Consider the following 13,373-nt stretch of genomic DNA (forward strand, 5'->3'; position numbering starts at 1 on the left):
TGCGGGTACAGCGGAGGTAAGCCCAGGCACTGGGTGATGATGAGAGAGGTTGTATCTCTGGACATGCTGGTTGTAATGGGTGAGGTCACCGCATGTGTGGGAGGTGGGACAAAGGAGGTATCAGGGGTAGGAAGAGTGGAACTAGGGGCTCCATTGTAAACTAAAACAATGATAACTAACCTGAACAACAGTATACAAGGCATATTGACATTTGAGAGAGACATACAGCGAGGCATACAGTAATCACAGGTGTTGATTTGGGAGAGCTAGCTAAAACAGTAGATGAGACAACAACAGCTAATCAGCTAGCACAACAACAGCAGGTAAAATGGCGTTGACTATGCAGGGAGGGTCGGATTAACAACACACAGAGCCTGAGTGCGGCTGGGGCCGACAGATAAAACATAAACAAGCAGAATGGAGTACCGTGATTAATGGACAGTCCAGCATGCATCAGCTATGTAGCCAAGTGATCAGTGTCCAGGGGGCAGCGGTGGATGGGGCAGGGAAGCTAGACTGGCGAGTATTATCCAGGTTAAAAAAACTGGCTGGCTGTGCAGAAGGTAAAAGCCGCTAGCAGTGGCTAACAATGACTAAATAGCTTGTAGCTGGTTAGCTTCTGGAGGTTCTTGAATGTGTTCTAAAAATAAAAAATAATAGCGATTCCGTATCACATTGGGTGAGCCAGGTTACCGGAAGGTATAATCGAATTAAAAATCGAAAAGAGATTGAAAGTAAATATGGGTCCAGTGGCTGGCTGGCTGGGGATGCGGCGATTCAGACAGTTAGCAGGCCTGGGCTAAAGAAGCTAGCAGTTATCGGACCGGGGCTAAACAAGCTAGCAGTTAGCAGGCCGAATTAGCAAGCAAGCAGATAGCAAGGGCTAGAAAGTTAGCCTTTGGGGGACGTCGCGATGGGGTGAGTCTGTTTATGTCTCTTCATGCGGTGACATCGATAGACTGGTTGTGGGTCAGGATATTGTAGCCCAGGAGTATGCTTCGGTGGTAGCACAGGAGCTCTGGCCGGGCTAGCTTCAAGCTAAGTGGATGGAAACGTTAGCCAGGAGTAATCATCCGGGGTTGCGGTTAGCTAGTTAGCTAGTTGTGAATATCCAGCTGAAAATCTTCCGTTTGCGGTGGGATTCCGGGGATAAAAATAATAGGTCCGTTATGCTCTGGATAGAGTCGCATTGTTCGAACTGGCGAGAGCTTTCCGAGCTAAAGGTTAGCTGATGACCGGTTAGCTGATGACCGCTAGCAATGGTTTGCTGACTGATTGCTGGTAGTTAGCTGGCTAGCTTCAGTTGAGGGGTTCCGGATCCAAAGTAAATATAAATACTTTAGGAAAAAAAAGCAGATCCACGCTACATTGGGTGAGGCGGGTTGCAGGAGAGTATTTAGATGTTGAGGTTTAGCAAAATGTTTTAAAAGATATGCGAAGAAAAATATGTAAAAAAAAACGATATATACAAGGGACACGACATGACAAGACGTCTGACTGCTACGCCATCTTGGAAGCAAAAATGTCTAAATACCTGTGTTTGCTTCGTCATTATGGGGTATTGTGTGTAGATTGATGAAGATTTTTTAACATTTAATCAATTTTAGAATTAAGCTGTAACGTAACAAAATGTGGAACATGGGAAAGGATCTGAATACTTTCCAAATGCAGTGTACATACGCATGCTTCGCGTTATAAATCAGACCCCTCCTGAAACTATGTGTGCATGAGCGCGTATTAAAACTCAGCCAGAAAAGAAAAACATCATTCACCGTTTATTTTCATAATATAACGCCCTCATTTGCTGTACACAATGGAAGTATTGGAAGTATGCCAAGGCACCCACTGGGCACAAACAGCTTATTAAATCAGCTTGAATAATTAAAAAATAAATAATGGTAAAATATTGTACAATCCAGGTGTGCAAAGCTCTTAGAGTTACCCAGAAAGACTCACAGATGTAATCGCTGCCAAAGGTGATTCTAACATGTATTGACTCTAACATGTATTGACCACTCATGTAAATGAGATATTTGTGTATTTCATTTTCAATATATTTTCAAACACTTCCCAATATTTTTTTATCACTTTCTCGTTATGTGGTTTTGTGTGTAGATGGGTGAGCTGATTTTTTTTTCTTACTACATCTTCAATTCAGGCTGTAATACAACAAAATGTGGAATAAGTTAAGGGGTATGATTTCTTTCTGAAGGCACTGTATTTGGCCTTGTATTTTAGGTTATTGTCCTGCTGAAAGGTGGATTTGTCTCCCAGTGTCTGATGGAAATCAGACTGAACCCGGTTTTCTTCTAGGACTTTTTCTGTGCTTAGCTCTTTCCATTTTTTTTATCCTAAAAAACTTAATCCTTGTTGATGACAAGCATACACATAACACGATGCAGCCACCACTAAGCTTGAAAATATAAAGAGTGGTACTCAGTGATGTGTTGCGTTGGATTTGCCCCAAACGTATCGCTTTGTATTCATGACATATAGTTCATTTCTTTGCCAGATTTTTTTGCAGTTTTATTTTAGTGCCTTATTGTTTTGGAATATGTTTGTTCAGTACAGACTGCGTTATTTTCACTCTGTAATTTGGTTAGGTTTGTGGAGTAACTACAATGTTGTTGATTGTATTTTGTTGAACCTTTATTTATGTCAGGATTTGGCCAGGGTTGTTCCGGTTTTTGGTCACTAGATGCCCCCATTGTGCCTTTTGACCTTTTGTTTTCCCTTGATCCCCATTATTATTTGCACCTGTGCCTCGTTTCCCCTGATTGTATTTAATCCCTTTGTTTTCCTCTGTTCTTTGCTCTGTGTTTGTATGTTAGCACCCAGCCCTAGTACTCTGAGAACTCTTGTTGATCCCGGTGGACTCTCTTGTGGAATTGTTTTTTTGTTCTTGTTTGTTTGTTTTTTTGAGTATCTTTTCAGGCTTTTTGTGATTTACCTTTTTTGTCTTGGAGGATTACCTTTGTTCTTGTAGGATTCCTTTTGAGGTTGTGGAGTTACATGTTTTCCTGAAGAACTTCACTTTTTACTTCATTAAATACACCGTCTCAAGTACTGCTGTGTCTGCCTCATCTTCTGGGTTCTGCCGACTATTCGTGGCTCAGTTGGATAAGTGACTGTTTCTCACTCCGGAGACCCGGGTTCCTAACCGGGTCCTGACAATTTATCTAGGCAATATTGTTGATCTTCCTCAGTTTTCTCCTATCACAGCCTATCTATGGAAATAAAAGCGAAGTCAGACACCATTTCAGTTGATGAGATAGATAGTGTGTTGCTGTTGTAGGCTTCGTTGTCTTACATATTCACTACAAGTCATATTTCTCCTGTTGTAACTTACTATTTTTTACTGCACAACTCATAAGTACTCTGGTGGAGGTAATATATATGTATATCTTCAAGCAGAAAAAATTGTTGTTATACTCAGGCACTAAGCTCTCAATTCTCTTCCCTTCTGGCCTGAAATGTCAAATTTAAATAGGGTCCAAATGTCATTGTCATTTAACATATGAATGCAGAAGGCAGTATTACAAAGTACAACTTGTCACTCATCACAGTCACACTGAGAGATCTCATAGTACCAAATACTGTAGGCATGTTGTATGACCCGATAACTGGCACACATTTAATAGGCAATCTGTCTCGCCTTACACACAACGACAAACTTGTCAAGCTTCCTCATATTTGAATTGCAAGGAGCACATATCTTTTTTATTCATTTATTTTAATTCACCTTTGTTTAACCAGGTAGGCCAGTTGAGAACAAGTTCTCATTTACAACTGCAACCTGGCCAAGATAAAGCAAAGCCGTACGACAAAAACAACACAGTTACACAAACAAATGTACAGTCAATAACACAATAGAAAAATCTATGTACAGTGTTTGCAAATGTAGAAGAGTAGGAAGGTAGGCAATAAATAGGCCACAGAGGCGAAAATAATTACAATTTAGCATTAATACTGGAGTAATAGATGTGCAGATGATAATTTGCAAGTAGAGATACTGGGGTGCAAAAGAGCAAGAGGGTAAGTAATAATATGAGGATGAGGTAGTCGGGTGTGCTATTTACAGAATGGCTGTGTACAGGTACAGTTATCGGTAAGCTGCTCTGACTGTCACGTTTTTTCAAAATCGAACCCAGAAGCAGACCAGGACAAGGAGAGTAGGAAGAAGGTGAGTATTTATTTACAAGTGAATGTGAATGGGTAGATATATCCAGGTGACGTAGCGGGCAGCGGTGGTGAGTTGATGGGAGTAAATAGGTGGATCCAATGGGGTAGCGGAATCCTCCGACGACCAGGCGGGAATGGGGTAAATGATCCGGGTGAGTAACTGAAGGCAGAAGGCAGCAATACGTAAAAAACAACAAAACAAATTCTATCCAACTTGAGGCTGATACTATGGCACAACATACTGTTCATGGCTAACAATCCGGCAGGGAATGGAGGTCAGGTCCGGGCTTATGAAGAGGAGAGATGATGATCAGGACCAGGTGTGCAGATAGCTGATGGGATACAGGTGCAGGTAATCAGAACTCCCAACTGGCTACATTGCCCGGCAACCAGACAGGGTGCGTTCCAGGACGCCGGAAAAAACACTCCAGGACAGAACACAGGCAAAAAACAGACTCAGGAAACGGGATTCGTGACAGTACCCCCGACGAGCAGGCAACTTGGAGCGCCAGGGTGGACCACAAGCAGGTCATTAATGATCTTCTCCAGGAATCCAACTTCTCTCCTCTGGACCATATGAATCCACTAAATGACAGTTTCCTCGACTCAGTCCGTCTGAGGAAGATCCGCACCGTGTAGACAGGACCACCTCTGATCATCCGAGGGGAGGAGGACGGGGCAACAGAGGACTGAGGAGAACCGGATCTGATACCGGCAGGAGACATGAAAGGTGGGATGTACTCTGGCCTGATGCAGGCAACTTGAGTCGGACCACAACAGGATTAATGTCTTCTGGACAGAAGGAACCAATGAACTTCGAGTGACAGTTTCCTCGACTCAGTCCGTAGAGGAAGATCCCGTGTAGCCACCAAACCCATCTCCGACGGTATAAGGCAGATGAAGGGAGAGTATTATGGCATCTGATACCAGGGTAAGAAACCAAGAGGTGGGATTCAGGACTGAAACAAGACAGCGCTGTGTTCCATCTTCTGATGAATGGCGTTCTCCGCCTGAGATATGATTGGGGGTAAATTTGATGTGAGACCTGATGATATCCTCATCTTCAAACAGAAGGATTTCAAGACAGCAGCATGTCAACAGGACCACGGTCAGAAACAATCTGTTCGTGAAGGCTGAAAGTGTGATTTTCACGCCCACACACGTCCTTCCTCGTGATCATCTCCAGGGAGAGATCAAGATGGATCAAGAGAAGGTTCGGGCGCTTGGAGCACGGGATTGCAGCTCCAGAGATTCCTGGGGTTTGCAAATTTTTATCTGAGGTTTATCCGTGATTACAGCCGGGTGGCCGCCCCTTTAACTGTACTGACGTCTTGCACCAGAAAGTTCTGTTGGTCTCCTGAGGCAGACCGGGCATTTCTAGATTTGAAGAGCCGATTCACCTCAACGCCCAATTCTCTCCAACCTGACACTTCCCGTCAGTTCTGTGGAAGATGCGTCTGATGTGGGGGTGGGCCCATCCTGTCCCAGCGTAAGAACATCCACTGACAGGGCTCCATCCCTCCCTTCTACTCTTGTTGTCTTTCTCCAGCTGAAAAAACTACGATGTGGGTAAAAACAAAGCCCACCGGGCCTGCCTTGGAGAGTGGCATCACTGGTTGGAGGGAGCAGAGCCAGATTCTTGTGGTCTGGACCAGACCACAAGAATCTCTGCTTACGTCCAACCAGTGAACGCCACTCCCGTCAGGCAAGCTGGGCTTTGTTTTTTGGGCGCCAATTTTTCCCTTTCAGCTGGAGAAAGAACGGGAAGGTGGACGCCCTGTCCCGGATGTTCTTCAATGGACGGAGGGAGAGGATGGCGCCAAGACTCAGACGCATCCACTTCCCAGAACGTGTCGGGGAGTGTCATGGAGGATTGAGGAGGAGGTGATGGCGGCTCTTCAAATCTAGAAATGCCCGGTCTGCCTCAGGTAACAGTCCACCAGAACTTTCTGTTCGTGCAAGAGTCGTCAGTACAGTTCAAAGTTTGCCCACTTTGTTCTGTAATCACGGACTAAACCTCAGGAATCCTCTGGGGAGCTGTTCAGGGTCCACGGGTTGCCCTGTGACATTGGACCGTGGTCCAATCAGTTTACCTCTGCTGTCTGAAATCCTTCTCTTTGATCCATCTTGAGTCTCTCACATCTGGAGATGATGTACCCGAATCTAATGGTCAGGTGGGCGTGCCAACCAGAAGATGGAGTCCACGCTGCGCTGTCTTGTTTCCTCTGATCCCACCTCTTGGTCCTCTCAATTGACCCTGGGTGAGTATGCTCATAATACTCCCTTCATCTGACTGGGATATCATTCCAGTGCCTGTACGGTTACCAAAAATCCCTTGTTTCCTTCTCAGGAGCGAGATTCATCATTCCTTCTGGAGACCCACAGCAGGCCACCGCACCTGGCATCAGGCCAAACGGCATCACCTGGTACTCGAAATGTCCCATCTGAGTATTGAACCCAGTCAACCACTCGTCCCCCTCTTTGATCCGAACCAAATGATAAGCATTACGTAAATCAAGTTTCGTAAAAACCGTAGCACCCTGTAAAGAATCGAAAGCCGAGCTCATCAAGGGCAGCTGACAGCTGATGCTTAAAGTTAGAGAGGGAGATATAAGACTCTAGCTTCAGAGATTTTTGCAATTCGTTCCAGTCAGTGGCAGCAGAGAACTGGAAGGAAAGGCAGCCAAAGGAAGTTGTGGCTTTGGGGTTGACCAGTGCAATTTACCTTCTGGAGCGCTGGCTACGGGTGGGTTTAGGCTATGGTGACCAGTGAGCTGAGATAATGTGGGGCTTTACCTAGCAAATACATATAGATGATCTGGAGCCAGTGGGTTTGGCGACTGATATCTACTGAGGGACAGCCAACGAGAGGGTCTTCAGTGATAAAACGGATGGCACTGTGATAGACTACAGTTTCCTGAGAAGAGTGTTGGAGGCTATTTTGTAAATGATATTGCCGAAGTCAAGGATCGGTAGGATAGTCCCTTTTACGAGGGTATGTTTTTTGCGGCATGAGTGAAGGAGGCTTTGTTGTGAAATAGGAAGCCGATTCTAGATTTAACTTTGGATTGGAGATGCTTAATGTGAGTCTGGAAGGAGAGTCTACAGTCTAACCAGACACCTAGGTATTTGTTGTTGTCCACATATTCTAAGTCAGAACTGTCCAGAGTAGTGATGCTAGTCGTGTGGGAGGGTGTGGGCAGTAATAAACATATCACCATTTCAAATCTCACCGTACCTTCTCCACTATGCAATATGGTTTCCGAGCTGGTCATGGGTGCACCTCAGTCATGCTCAAGGTCCTAAACGATATCATTACCCCCATCGATAAAAGACAGTACTGTGCATCAACCTGGCCAAGGCTTTCGACTTTGTTAATCACCACATACTTTTCGGCAGACTCAATAGCCTTGGCTTCTCAAATGACTGCCTCGCCTGGTTCACCAACTACTTCACAGATAGAGTTCAGTGTGTCAAATCGGGGGAGCCTGTTGTCCGGACCTCTGGCAGTCTATTGTAGTGCCACAGGGTTCAATTCTAGGGCCGACTCGTTTCTCTATATATATCAATGATGTCGCTCTTGCTGCTGGTGATTCTCTGATCCACCTCTACGCAGACGACACCATTCTGTATACATCAAACCTCCAAACGAGCTTCAACGCCATACAACACTCTTTCTGTGGCCTCCAACCACTTTTAAATGCTAGTAAAACTAAGTGCATGCTCTTCAACAGAGTAAGGAGAGGTATATCTATAATTCCATGATTATAACTTGTATTATCATCTACATTTATGATGAGTATTTCTGTTGAATGATGTGGCTATGCAAAATCACTGAATGTTTTTGGAACTAGTGAATGTAACGCGCCAATGTAAACTCATATTTTGATAAATATAAACTTTATCAAACGAAACATACATTGTGTAACATGAAGTCCTATGAGTGTCATCTGATGAAGATCATCAAAGGTTAGTGATTCATTTTATCTCTATTTGTACTTTTTGTGACTCCCTCTTTGGCTGGGAAAAGGACTGTTTTTATTGTGGTTTGGTGGTCACCTAATATAATTGTTTTTGGTGCTTTCGCTGTAAAGCCTATTTGAAATCTGACACTGTGGTGGGATTAACAACAAGACTACCATTAAAACGGTATAAGATACAGTGGGGCAAAAAAGTATTTAGTCAGCCACCAATTGTGCAAGTTCTCCCACTTAAAAAGATGAGAGAGGCCTGTAATTTTCATCATAGGTACACTTCAACTATGACAGACAAAATGAGAAAAAAAATCCAGAAAATCACATTGTAGGATTTTTAATGAATTTATTTGCAAATTGTGGTGGGAAATAAGTATTTGGTCACCTACAAACAAGCAAGATTTCTGGCTCTCACAGACCTGTAACTTCTTCTTTAAGAGGCTCCTCTGTCCTCCACTCGTTACCTGTATTAATGGCACCTATTTGAACTTGTTATCAGTATAAAAGACACCTGTCCACAACCATCTCTAAAATAATCTGCCGAAATGGTTGCAACCCCTATTACTAGTCTATTCAACCTCTCTTTCGTATCGTCTGAGATCCCCAAAGATTGGAAAGCTGCCTCGGTCATCCCCCTCTTCAAAGGGTGAGACACTCTAGACCAAAACTGTCTGGGGGGCAGTATTGAGTAGCTTGGATGAATAAGTTGCCCAAAGTAAACGGCCTACTCCTCAGTCTCAGTTGCTAATATATGCATAGAAAACACTCCAAAGTTTCTAAAACTGTTTGAATGATGTCTGTGAGTATAACATAACTCATATGGCAGGCAAATTCCTGAGGAGAAATCAAAACAGGAAGTGAGAAATCTGAGCTTGGTATGTATTTACCACAGTTCCCAATGAAATCCCTTTGAGATATTAATGATGTTGCACTTCCTAGGGATTCCACAAGATGTCAACCATCTATAGAAATTTGAATAACACTTCTACTGTGTTGTGGGACTGAATGAGAGCAGAATCTATCAGGTGACTGGCAGTCAGCCATTTTCTGATCACGCGCATTCCTCATGGTATCCACTTGCGTTCCATTGCTCTTCAAGACACAAAGGAATACTCCGGTTGGAACTTTATTGAAGCTATATTTAAAAAACATCCCAATGATTGATTCTGTACATAGTTTGAAATGTTTCTTCGACCTGTAATGTAACTTTTTGAAGTTTTTGTCTGACGTAACGCTGACCAGAATGAGCATTTTGGATATGTATACCAAACACGCTAACAAACGGAGGTATTTGGACATAAATATTTGGACATAAATAACGGACATTATCGAAAACAAACATTTATTGTGGACCTGGGATTCCTGAAGTGCTTTCTAATGAAGATCATCAAAGTTAAGGGAATATTTATTGTGTAATTTCTTGTTTATGTTGACGCCAACATGGCAGCTATTGTGACTATTTCTTCTGAGCGCCGTCTCAGATTATTGCATGGTTTGCTTATTCCGTAAAGTTTTTTTGAAATCAGACACAGCGGTTGCATTAAGCATGTCCCAGTTTAGGTCACCTAACAGTATGAACTCTGAAGATAGATGTGGGGCGATCAATTCACATATGATCTCCTGGGCATAGCTGGGGGCTGAAGGTGGTCTATAGCAAGTGGCAACGGTGAGAGGTGGATGTTTAAATTAGAAGCTCGAATTGTCTGGATAGTATGACAGAACACTGCAAGCTATCTCTGCAGTAGATTTCAACTCCGCCCCCTTTGGCAGTTCAATCTTGTCAGAAATCTTTATAGTTAGAGATGGAAATTTCAGGATTTTTGGTGGCCAGGATTCAGAAACGGCTAGGACATCCGGGTTGGCGGAGTGTGCTAAAGCAGTGAATAAAACAATCTTAGGGAGGAGGCTTCTAATGTTAACATGCATGAAACCAATGCTTTTACGGGTACAGAAGTCAACAAATGAGAGCACCTGGGGAATTGGAGTGATGCTGGGGGCTGCAGGGCCTGGGTTAACCTCTACATCACCAGAGGAACAAAGGAGGAGTAGGATAAGAGTGCAGCTAAAGGCTGAATGAACTGGTTGTCTAGTGCTTTCGGAACAGAGAGTAAAAGGAGCAGGTTTCTGGGTGTGCAAGAGTAGATTCAAGGCATAATGTACAGACAAAGTTATGGTAGGATGTGAATACGTTGGAGTTAAACCTAGGCATTGAGGGACGATGAGTGAGGTTTTGTCTCTAGAGGCACCATTAAAGCCAGGTGAGGTCACTGCATGTGTGGGGGGTGGAACATAAAGATTAGCTAAGGCATATTGAGCAGGGCTGGAGGCTCTACAGTGAAATAAGACAAAAAATAATCACCAAAACAGCAATTGACAAGGCATATTGACGTTATGAAGAGGCATGTGTAGTCAAGTGATCATAGGGTCCAATGAGTAGATAGGCGAGCTGGTGGCACGGCGATTCAGACAGCAAGCAGGCCGGGGCTAGCTGCAAGCTAGCAGATGTGCCTCAAGGGGACGTCGCAATGGGAGAGCCTATTTTAAACCCCCTCGGACGGTTACATCGGCAGATCAGTAGTGATGGATCGGAGGGGCACTGTGTCGGCAGCAAAGGGTCCAGGCCAATTGGCAAAAGAGGTATTGAAGCCCAGGAATTATCTGATGGATATCAGTTTTGTTCTGTTCTTCTTTATTTACTGTAATGCAATAACATAACAGGGCAACAAGGGACCCTTTCAAATGCTTGTTTATGTTAAGATGACTTTGGCATTATACTTTGTCAGTCTCTCCCTGGATTGGCTACTCTTTGACATTTCAAATCAGTATTAAAAAGGTAGGAAATAATGGGCCAGTTTCCCAGACACAGATTAAGCCTAACCCAGGACTAAAAGGCATTCTCAATGGAGATTCTGAGAGATATGTTGTGTGAATTCATTCATTCTAATTCTTTGTCCAGAAAACCTGAATGACCTAGGGCTCTATTCAATCTGTGTTGCATAAATTCATCTTTTAATTTTAATTTTACCTTTATTTAACCAGGCAAGTCAGTTAAGAACACATTCTTATTTTCAATGATGACAGTGGGTTAACTGCCTGTTCAGGGGCAGAACAACCTTGTCAGCTCGGGGGTTTGAACTCACAACCTTCCAACGCTCTAACCACTAGGCTACCCTGCCGCCCCAGCTTTGCAGAGTGATTGAGATTTAAAGGCAATGTTCCTGCTTTAGTGGAGACTGCATTCACCATAAAAATTGTATAATCGGAAATTACCTTCACATTTCTATCGCAGAATCTGTAACGCTTCAGATTTACAGATTGAATAGAGCCCCTAGTCTTTAACCTCTTCAGACTCTAGGGGCAGTATTTCATTTTTGGATAAAAAGAGACGTGCCTGTTTTAAGCGCAATATTTTGTCACGAAAAGATGCTCGACTATGCATGGAATTGATAGCTTTGGAAAGAAAACACTCTGACGTTTCCAGAACTGCAAAGATGTTCACTGTGAGTGCCCTAGAACAAAAGCTTCAAGCAAAACCAAGATGTTTCTGCAACCAGGAAATGAACAGGATTTCAGAGGCTACGTTTTTCATTATCTCCTTATATGGCTGTGAATGCCACAGGAATGAGCCTACCCTTTCTATCGTTTCCCCAAGGGGTCTGGAGCATTGTGACGTATTTGCAGGCATATCATTGGAAGATTGACCATAATAGACTACATTTGCCAAGTGTCCGCACGGTGTCCTGCGTGGAAATTGGTGCGCAAAACTCAGCTGCTGGTATTTTTCCATGGGATTCTGAGAAAAACCATGCTTCCACGAACGGCATATCAATGAAGAGATATTTGACAAAACACCTTGAGGATTGATTCAAACAACGTTTGCCATGTTTCGGTCGATATTATGGAGTTAATTCGGAAAAAGGTTTGACGTTTAGGTGACTGAATTTTCGGTTAGTTTCGGTAGCCAAATGCGTAGTAACAAAACGGAGCGATTTGTCCTACACAAAGAATCTTTCAGGAAAAACTGGACATCTGCTATGTAACTGAGAGTCTCCTCATTGAAACATCTGAAGTTCTTCAAAGGTAAATTATTTTATTTGATTCCTTTGCTGGTTTTTGTGAATATGTTGCGTGCTAAATGCTACGCTAAATGCTAAGCTAGCCATCAACACTCTTACACAAATGATTGATTTTCTATGGTTCAAAAGCATATTTTGAAAATCTGAGATGACAGTGTTGTTAAGAAAAGGCTAAGCTTGAGAGCAGGCATATTTATTTCATTTCATTTGCGATTTTTAGAAAACGTTAACGTTGCGTTATGGTAATGAGCTTGAGGCTGTAGTCACGATACCGGATCCGGGATGGCTCGGCGCAAGAGTTTAAACTCAGTGGAGTTTAGAACCAGAGTCTAACATCTCTGTTAGAACTAGTATTACAACTTGCTGAAGCACTAAGGGTGATAGTGACACAACCAATCACTGGACCTCAATGTCAAATACTACTGTAATACGTCATGTGCAGCTGGGGAATTGTGTAAAATGATCACGAGAACAACAAAAATATATCAAAATCTTGAAACACTATTATCACCCTAACCTGCTACATTGAGGGTCATAATGGTATCTATGAATGATAAAACACAGACTGTCATCAGGGATAGTAGAGCTGGTGCTGCTCCTTTGGTCAGCAATCATCAGAGCCATTTGTACACTGTAATACAGACCACAGTACCTCAATAAAGGATGAATATAGATATTCTACAAACAACTGTCTAAAGCTACAAGTATTCATTTTTCATATCAGGCTAAATTCACCTCAGACACAATTGCAGGTGGGGTGTGCTCTGTGTTGGTTTAGCCTGAACTAATGATAACTGCTGTTAACTGGTCTTACTGGTCTTATCTGTAACTCATAGAAGGTCATTGCTCCTGTATTAGTCTTCAGCTCGGCTATAGAAAACTGTCTGTACCCTGTGGGGGAAACTTATTTATAGTCAGTGCAATAACGATGTCTGTTCAATTACCTCAGAGTAGGAGCGCTTATCTAGGTTCAGTTTAGCCTTTTCTATGATCCTAGATCATCACTTCTATTCTAGGAAGCTTTAGGAATATGGGCCGCAGGTCTCAGATTAATGTTACACCTGAATATATTTCTGCAGCGAATTACACTTTTAATTTAACATACTCCAAAGAATAAGGGTGGAAAAAATAAGATATAACT

General features: G+C 43.0%; 1 long non-coding RNA gene and 1 pseudogene across 1 annotated transcript in view; one reads left to right on the top strand and one right to left on the bottom strand.

Moving 5' to 3' along the window:
- LOC118388789 (sodium- and chloride-dependent GABA transporter 2-like) overlaps window positions 1-13,373 on the bottom strand; it is a 123,353-nt pseudogene that overhangs the window by 75,805 nt on the left and 34,175 nt on the right.
- LOC118388791 (uncharacterized) overlaps window positions 1-13,373 on the top strand; it is a 62,313-nt gene that overhangs the window by 44,976 nt on the left and 3,964 nt on the right. The gene's annotated exons all lie outside the window — the stretch shown is intronic.

The sequence above is a fragment of the Oncorhynchus keta genome, chromosome 10 (genome assembly GCF_023373465.1).
Source record: "Oncorhynchus keta strain PuntledgeMale-10-30-2019 chromosome 10, Oket_V2, whole genome shotgun sequence".
Taxonomy (NCBI): domain Eukaryota; kingdom Metazoa; phylum Chordata; class Actinopteri; order Salmoniformes; family Salmonidae; genus Oncorhynchus; species Oncorhynchus keta.